Raw genomic sequence first — 8,785 nt, 5'->3', positions numbered from 1 at the left:
GCAGTGGTAGGATGACGTACGTTACTGCTTCGACACGTAACGGCATTATATTCAACTGCAGGAGCTGAGGGCTTTCGTAAGCGCGTAAACCAAAGGCAATTCCTGCGTCTAACACTAATTTAAATGCTTTTCAAAGTGCAGTGTGGTGCAGCTTGTAAAATCCTTGTCCACATTTGTGGTTTGTTGATGTTTTTTCTGTCTGCCAAAGTTGCATTTTGACATCAGGACGGGGAGACTTTATCCTTTGAACGTGAAGCCACCCTTAAACCCTCGGAGGCGTGTCTGTCTGCCGGCACGTATTTTGTCAAAGGTATTTTTTTTTAACGGGGAGCGACTCTGAAAAGGTTTCCCCAGCCACCTCGCACTCGTGTTAGATTATAGGAGGAATGCGGCAGTGGCGAGCTCGCCGTAGTCGTGGCCGAGTGTTTAAGGCGATGGACTCGAAATCTGGTGGGGACTCCCCACGCAGGTTCAAATCCTGTCGTCTACAGCGGCTGCCGCACGTTGTAGTGTGCCTGCGTGGCAGAGGCGAAGTGCCGCTTCTCCTTTTCTGGTACTATAAAAACGCTAAATCGCTTGGACCCGCTGCCATGGAAATCAATTCTTCAGATAACCACACATTTTGCGTTCGCACGTCTGGTGCTCTACTTATGCCTTTGAAAATCGGATCAATAAAGCTCAAAGAACCGACAAGATAGGTGCTCGTAAAGCACGCAGTAAAGAATTCTTATCAGCGAGGGTTTCAGTGGGTTAACTGAGGAGAAGGCGTGATCGCTAATTGTTGAGTTTTTATTTGGTGTTAGAAACACTCTTACTGTGCATGAAGTGCAACAAATGTAGCCACAGAAATTGCATCGTGCTTTCATTTATGCTATTGCAGACACCAACGTTGCCTAGATAGAAAACCGAAAAAGCCGTGGGTTTGCTTGCCAGTCTGAAGGATCTCTCTTCGAATCTCTATCATTTGTCAATGGAAGTAAAAGACGCTGCAATCTGATACGTTCACATTCAAACCCTCAGCTGTTGTTCGACTTTATTTCTTGACTAATTACAACTGAGTGTCGCATGAGCAGTTACGTAAACTTGTCTGCTATATTTGAACACAAATGCCGTTCTTCAATTAAAACTAACAGTACATTGTCAGGGACATTCAGTTATATACAAACAAGAGACAGACAAGAGAATATTTCTACCTTTCATGTGGACTACGTGTTGACTTACTGATCGGAATAATTGAAATGTTCGGGTTCATAGCCGATGCAGTGCGTGCTAATTAGAACAGCAACGCTGGGCTCTCAGCACCGTACTGAGCCCAGGTGCAGTTCATTTACATGAAGGAAATCTCGTACTGGGTACGATTACACCCACATACAGTAAGTAGCACAGGCTACTTAGGGAGTAGCCTGATGCGTTTAAAAGTGACCCGAGCCAGGCAGGAGTCGAACCTACAATCTCCTGATCCGTAGTCAGACGCGTTATCCATTGCGCCACTGGCCCTGGTGTCACACTGCATGACTGCAACCCAGTGAGCTCAGCACTGCAACTAGTAAAACATTACCCCCGGTCCATTCTTTTCCAAAAGTGAGAAACACCTGTTTTCTACATTGTGTCTGTTTAAAACCATATCTCTTTAAACCAAACCAAGAGTTTGTCCTTTGCACTGATATTCTGATTCATTTCGATTTCAAAGAAAAAAAAAACACTTTCTTCCAAAGCATCATAAAATTGTCCCTTCTTCCAGACTCTACTTCTCTCTTGTAGTAGTACAGCAGACCTTTCCAGGTGAGCAGATCACAGAGTCCGAAATGAGCTTCCTCCATCCAGCAAAGTACCTGAACATGACTCTGTCATCATAAAAGCACCCCTGTAGTAAAGCAATTAAATCCGAAATCAAGAGGGCAATTGCCTACTGAAGTTCAAGAAGTCATCAATTTTAACCTAGCAACACATTAAAGGCTGCATCTATACAAGTACGATTCTAGAAATGCTCACCAGATTACGTTTTAAGAAGGAACTGCGGCTCAGGTTCCGCCGAGATCTAAACTCGGATGGCAGGATTCAGAGTCCAGAGTTTGGACGGGTGGCGCACAGAGGGTCCATATACTGTAGATCCCTCAGTGATCTTCCGCGTGTTCAAACCGCCAGCGTGTGACTCCCCTGTCCCCGTGACCTCATTGCTCTGCTCTCGCCTGTGTGCAGCCGAGCCCGACTCACGGTAAAGTGGAAAAAAAATGCCCTCAACGTGTGATTTACTCTGGAGCGAGGACAGATGTCACCTTCTTATCATTGAACAGGATGTATGTGATGTGGCGACTAGGTTCAATTTTTTATCCTCTTTAAAAGATTAAGGACTGGGTGAGCCTGATTTACCACCCTTTCAGCTAAGAACCCGACGTGCAGACCGTTTAAGCTGCGTAGACTCGGTCGTTTAACTCCTCCATTAGCAGGGTTAAGGTTAAAGAAAAAACATTGCTGACTTCTTTTTTGTTTTCCAGCCGCGAGCGCTGATTAGCAAGGTTTGCATTTCATGTTTTGCAAGTTGCATTCTAAGAAAAACAAGTCGTTCAAGACAGGAAATGAATACTTGCATTTAATTAAGTCTAGCCGTAGGCGGTTGTCCATAATGACCAGTCCTGTTCGAGAAGACAGAACAAAAAAAGGAACCGCTGGGATTCGGACCCGGGATCTCCTGTTTACTAGGCAGGCGCTTTAACCAACTAAGCCACAGCGCGCCACGAGCTCTGTCCTTTTGCAGCCACTTGGACACACAACTCAGACACATCTGCATTCGCTGTGCGCTCCGCCTGCTCGCTGAGCAAGTTGCCACCTTTACATACAATAGCAACATCGACACCAAGAGAAAGGATGACAAATGGCTTTTAACTGGAACTTTTCATGTCCAAGGAGCTCAATGTGCTTTCCGTGTACAACAGGGCCACTGAACTCCACACCGGCCACTGAAGCACAGCAGTGGCTTGCTGGCTTGACATCTCCCAAGGAAGATGTTGAAATTGCATGTGGAACAGGAAAATGACCCTCGAGTACGAGGGAAAAAAAAGAAAAAGAAAATCTGGAGCGCGCCAACTCATGTCCGGACAGCCTGGTTTGAACAAAGTGTTCAAGTAGCATGGGAATGCGACCCCTAATCCTAGCTGGAGTTTGAGCGTCTGGTTCAGAGTTTGCTCAAGAGTTTACCTTTCACAGATGCGCAAAGATGAATGTTGAGGGTGCACGCTTCAAGGCGCCTTACAGTGCAGGGAGTGATTAGAGACGATTCGTGACGTGTGCTCGTTCCCATATACCGTACGCTCCGGGTTGCAGTGCTAGGATGACGTCCAATACCGCTTCGGCACGTAACGGCATTATATTCAAGTGCAGGACGTGAGGGTTTTATTTTGTTCGTTTTGTTCTGCTCTGCTTTGCTTTGTTTTGCTTTCCATGGCGTTCGTAAGAGCGTCAATAAAAAGGCGATTCCTGCGTCTAACACGAATATAAGAGCTATTTCAAGTGCGGCTTCTAAAATGCTTGTAGACATTTGTCTGTTGTTGATTGTTTTTTTGTGTCTAACAAAGTGCCATTTTCCTGTCCGGACGGGGAGACTTTATCATTCCCACATGAAGCAACCCTTAAGTCCTCTGAGGCGTGTCTGTCTGCAAGGTTTGTATTTTGGAAAGGTTTTTTTTTTTTAACGGAGAACGACTTTGAAAAAGATTTCCGCCGGCGTCTCGCGATCCGTGTGTGATTGTAGCAAGAACATGGTGCGGCTTCTTAAATGCTTGTGGACATTTGTCTGTTGTTGATTGTTTCTTTGTGTCTAACAAAGTGCCATTTTCCTGTCCGGACGGGGAGGCTTTATCATTCCCACATGAAGCCACCCTTAAGTCCTCTGAGGCGTGTCTGTCTGCATGGCTTGTATTTTGGAAAGGTTTTTTTTTTAATGGAGACTGACTTTGAAAAATGTTTCCGCCGACGCCTCGCGATCCATGTGAGATTGTAGCAAGAACGCAGCAACAGCGGTGCTCGCTGTAGTTGTGGCCGAGTGGTTAAGGCGATGGACTAGAAATCCATTGGGGTCTCCCCGCGCAGGTTCGAATCCTGCCGACTACGGTGTTCTCCTCACATCGTTGTGTGCTGGCGCAAGCACGGAAAAGTGCCTTTCTTCTTTTCCTGGTGGTTTTAAAACGCGAGATCGCTTGTACCCGCTGCCTTGGAAAGAAATGTCTACATGTTTACTTGCACATTGTCTATTGTTTGTACATTGTCTTGATGCACTGTTTGCACTTTGTCTTGTTTTTTACACTTGTTTTACAATCGAGAGACCTTCTGTAAGTAAGAATTCCATTGTACCAGTACCGGTTACATATGGCAATAAAGTTCAAGTTCAAATGCTTCAGCGTCCGCAAATGGCATTTTGCAGCTGGAAGCAGATGGCGACGCTTTTTGCGGTCGCGTGTCTTGTGCCCCATTTCCGGCCTTTAACATCGAATCAATAAAGCTGTTAGAACCGACACCATAGGTGCTTTTCTTACAACTTTTGATCTGACTCAGTTTCGGAATGCAATTCCTGAACACTGCGAGAGACAACCTACAGATGCAGCCATTCAAAATGAGCGGTAAAAACCCGTAGTACAGTAACCAACCCGCAGGGCACCGTAGGGCACCGCGGTAAGTGATTGGCTGGTCAAAATGACCGACAGGGGCACTCGTGGTGCCTTTACTGTGCACCTTTACTAATGTCTTTACTGTGAACATTTCAATCCGCTTAGTTTTGAATATTTATATGGAATTTTACCACTAAAGGGAAATTTTAGTAGCTGAGCATAAAAAGAAGAGGAGCATAACGCATCTGAAGGTCATAAACGATATTAATTTAGGAACATAAACATTACTGTATGTACATAAACTGTACTGTGTATGGCTGGTCTTGATAGTTTAAAGAAAAAATACACACCAGTCTTCCATTTCTCCCTAAACATTTTAAGCATGAAAGTTTTATGAAACAGTACCCAAATATGTGATTGCTGTATAGAATGAATTTTAATTTTTAAAAATTATTTAACATGAAAATTAAGCTGTTTACATCTTCCGCCTGAGAACAGTCACCCGTTGCTACCCAGCGCAGAAACACAGCCACTAACTAGCAAAGAGAGGACATTAGCTAGCCAATATGATAAAGAAATAAATGATTATTTTATTTCTTTTGCACATTTATTTGAACATTTCCATCGATTGTACAAGCACTTGGAAACTGTCCAATCCCTAGTTCATCAAGCATTTACCGGTCTGGTGCCGGTCTGTGTCTTCTAGGATATAATGCCAGCGAACTCTTGTTTTTATGTCCACTATAACTACGCTGGGCAAACGTTCCGAGGTCAAATTCTTCCAGCACGGGGGTACCTTTAAAGCGGAGACGACGGCACCGAAATTTTTTGGCGCGCCTTCTCTTTAAAGCCCTGGCCAAATATGAAGACAGTACGTACAGTTATAATTCAAACGGAATTAAAAACTACACATCCCAGTTACCATGGTGGTGCTTGTGATCATTGCGTTTAACCAACGAAACAGGGCGAAAAATCAGTCACATGACTTTGGGGCAGAGTTTCGAAAGCTTAACCTATCAGCAACAAAGCGAAATTTACACGATAGGCTACCTCAATCTGTCAGTTACACGACTGTGTATGTCGCTTAAGCCACTCCTATTTGGCATTTTAGTTATGGAGGCGAGAAGACGCCCCCCCCCTCCCCCCTCTGGGTGTCTGATTTGCCGCCATCTTTAACTGTTCGGTGTCTGAATCGGAGTAGCTACGCGTACGAAATAAAGTTAATCCTAGCTACAAAACATATATTTTTGTGGTAAGAGGGCGCAAAACATCAGTATTTACTGCTATTAATTACTGTACGATTTATAGTTGAAATCTGAGCCTAGATATAAAGTTAGATATAAAGTTAAAATCTCGACAAAGCAATGTAGGAAATACAGAGAAAATAAATCCTTTCTGACATCTAAAATCAGTTTCGATCGAGGTCTCTAAAACGAACAAGAAAAAGAGGATTTTCGGAGGGCAATTACGCTGTGTTTATATAGAATAACTGATTTATGAGCAATCTAATTTCTTGTTCGTTTAAAACAGTGAAATGTCAGCTGCAAAAGATCGCACCAGAAACAGCACTCTCTCTGCCTGTCATAGACGTTCAGGAAAGGCTGAATGAAGTCATGTCAAGTACAATAATTCGGTGATCAATAATAACAGTTGTAGGACAGTATATAAGGAGGATAAGGATTTTGAAGTTGACTCGAAATCTGATAGGTAACCAGTGCAAGGACTTGAAAACAGGTGTAATGCATCCCTGATAGGATTCTTGCCGTCATATTCTGAACATATTGAAGATTGCTCAGTGTGGATTTAATTTCCCCAGTGAACAGGATGTGCATTTATTAATTCTAGAAAAAAAGCCTTTCTTGATTTCTCTAGTTCCCTTTAAAATAAACTATTATTCCACAATGCAGAGTATTACATGCCCAGTATTTACACATGATATTTGTGATTTAAAGAAATTAACACAAGCAGCTTTTGGAGATTTAAGTGTTGGCTGAGTTATTGCAGGATAAAAGACTAGAGATGTTGGCAAGAAGAAGATAATTTGGGGAAAGCTGAGGAATACACTTATAACAAGAACACTTCCTAATGGGGTTAGGCATACTTTTGATGAAGATGATGAAGTTAACAGACTATATGTTTACATAGATACTGAAATAAGGATTGTATTTTAGATTATGTGTAGTTGCTGGCATTGAACTGTGTGTTGGATGTACATGAATTGAAGGAATGGGCAAACATAGCTGATGCGGATCCACAGAGCCAGCATATTAAGATGTTTATAATTAGAGGCAATTTGTTTAAATAACTAGGTATGGATACTGATGTGCAAGAGAGGTGGAAAGGTGGAAAGGTTTCCTTAAGCCAGCACTATAAAATATTTTATTCTCAGTGAGATGCTGCCATTTCATCGTGGGTTTCTAACACTGTGTATAGTTCCATCCACACAGTGCCTTTACTTCCATCCATTTCTAATCTCTTTATCCAGTACAGAGGATTTGGAGCCTATCCCAGTAAGCAAAGGACACAAGGCAGAATACACCCTGGACATAGCGCCAGTCCATCACAGGACAGACAGACACAAACACACACACGCCAGGGCCAGTTTTCCCATAAACCAATTAACTTACCAGTATGTTTTGGAGTGCGAGAGGGAGTCATATCACACATATGGAGAAAAACCATCTAACCCAGAGAGAACATGTAAACCCCTCACACACAGGATGGCAGGAATTGAACCTAGGACCCCAGTGCTGTGTTGTAACAGAAGAAATAAGGTTCTTGATCCTGAGATGAAGTAAAACAGATGAGTTTATTGCATGCAAGGAACAATAAAGCCGAAGTCTTGTTTCCCGCAAGAAACAACAAAACCGAAGTATTGTTCAACGTACTGTTACAAACTTTTGGGTTATATAGTGTTTTCTTCTCCGTTTCTGACGTCACTCGGTCTGATGGTAAAGAGGGGGGTTCATGGTATTTGGCCAGTTTACGATGTTCTGGGCAAATGGTCAGTTTAACATTACACCCAGGGGGGTTCCTAGCTTGCATCTGCAATCCTTATCAGTTAACCCCCTTTCCTGCCATAAACCCCAGCTTGTGACTTAGAAGTCTAAACCCCCTACAGAAAGGATTAAATTCAAACCCCCGTCTTCACATCTTTCTTCATTCCCCCCTTATAAAATATGGCATACGTCAGTGTAGCCTATTTTTATACATACAATGTCAGGGCAGATCTTTCCTTTCTTGGCGAACAGGTATGTATTGCCATGTCATTGTACGTTCCACGGTTATAGCAAGATGTGATACATGTTTTTGTGAATGTGATGATTACAATTATACATATAAACAATACTACTCCTACAGATACACACTATAAAAAGGTTCCACCCCAGGCCCCAAACACAGACTTTACCCAAGACCCAATTCCCCAATTTTCAGTATAATAGTCCTGATATTTCTGTCCCTCATTGTAAATGTGTTGGGCCAGATCTGAGACGTGCTCAGAATTATCAGGAATATATGTGCAGCATTCAGTGTCAATTACTGCACAAGTTCCTCCTTGGGCCGCCAGTACATAATCTAAAGCTAGTCGGTTCTGCATGGCCACTGTTCTGAGGGCTACCATCTCATCATTAACAGCCTTCAGACTAGATGAGGTAGAATTTGCTAATTCTTCTAAAGTCGAGGCCATTTGAATTAACTCTCGACTCAGAAAGTTCATGCCGGCTTGTGGAAATATTATACCTAAATAATATTCCCAATCAGCCAATTTTCTTTGTGGTCTGTGGTTAGGTCCGAAGGGGCTGTGGATTTGAACACGGATATGAGGAACCACATATCCTAAATAACATGAGCCAGACCACTGGGCTGGCAACCATGGGTAGGCTCGTTTTCCACAAATGAAAGATGTTCCGTTTGGCGCTCCCCATGCCTCTGAAAATAAGAAGCTTATACTGAATTGTGGGGTGTGCCGATCCCATCCTGGAATTTGGAAGGTAGAGGTGGATATATTTGCAGCGATGGTAAGGTTGCAACGACTCCATCCAACCAAGTGCAGACCAATTAGTGTGCTGAAAACATATGTTTCCCTCACGTTCCTTATTGAGAGTCAGGTATGGTGGTGTATGGCTTCTGTTATATTTAGGAGCGTAAGAGCCTGTGAAACTCGTGGGCTCTAAGCCTCGCTC

The 8,785-nt window shown here is 43.2% G+C and overlaps 3 non-coding genes across 3 annotated transcripts; 2 read left to right on the top strand and 1 right to left on the bottom strand.

Annotated features, from left to right (window-relative positions):
* The first annotated feature begins 408 nt into the window (after positions 1 to 408).
* trnas-cga (transfer RNA serine (anticodon CGA)) lies at positions 409 to 490 on the top strand. The gene has a single exon. It is a non-coding gene; the product is annotated as a tRNA-Ser (tRNA).
* A 934-nt stretch (positions 491 to 1,424) lies between these two features.
* On the bottom strand, positions 1,425 to 1,497 carry trnar-acg (transfer RNA arginine (anticodon ACG)). Its single transcript has one exon. It is a non-coding gene; the product is annotated as a tRNA-Arg (tRNA).
* A 2,528-nt stretch (positions 1,498 to 4,025) lies between these two features.
* trnas-aga (transfer RNA serine (anticodon AGA)) lies at positions 4,026 to 4,107 on the top strand. Its single transcript has one exon. It is a non-coding gene; the product is annotated as a tRNA-Ser (tRNA).
* Positions 4,108 to 8,785: the final 4,678 nt, after the last annotated feature.

This window comes from Atractosteus spatula, assembly GCF_055471065.1.
Source record: "Atractosteus spatula isolate fAtrSpa1 chromosome 16 unlocalized genomic scaffold, fAtrSpa1.hap1 SUPER_16_unloc_2, whole genome shotgun sequence".
Taxonomy (NCBI): Eukaryota; Metazoa; Chordata; class Actinopteri; order Semionotiformes; family Lepisosteidae; genus Atractosteus; species Atractosteus spatula.
This window is presented reverse-complemented; position numbering and strand designations above follow the sequence as displayed.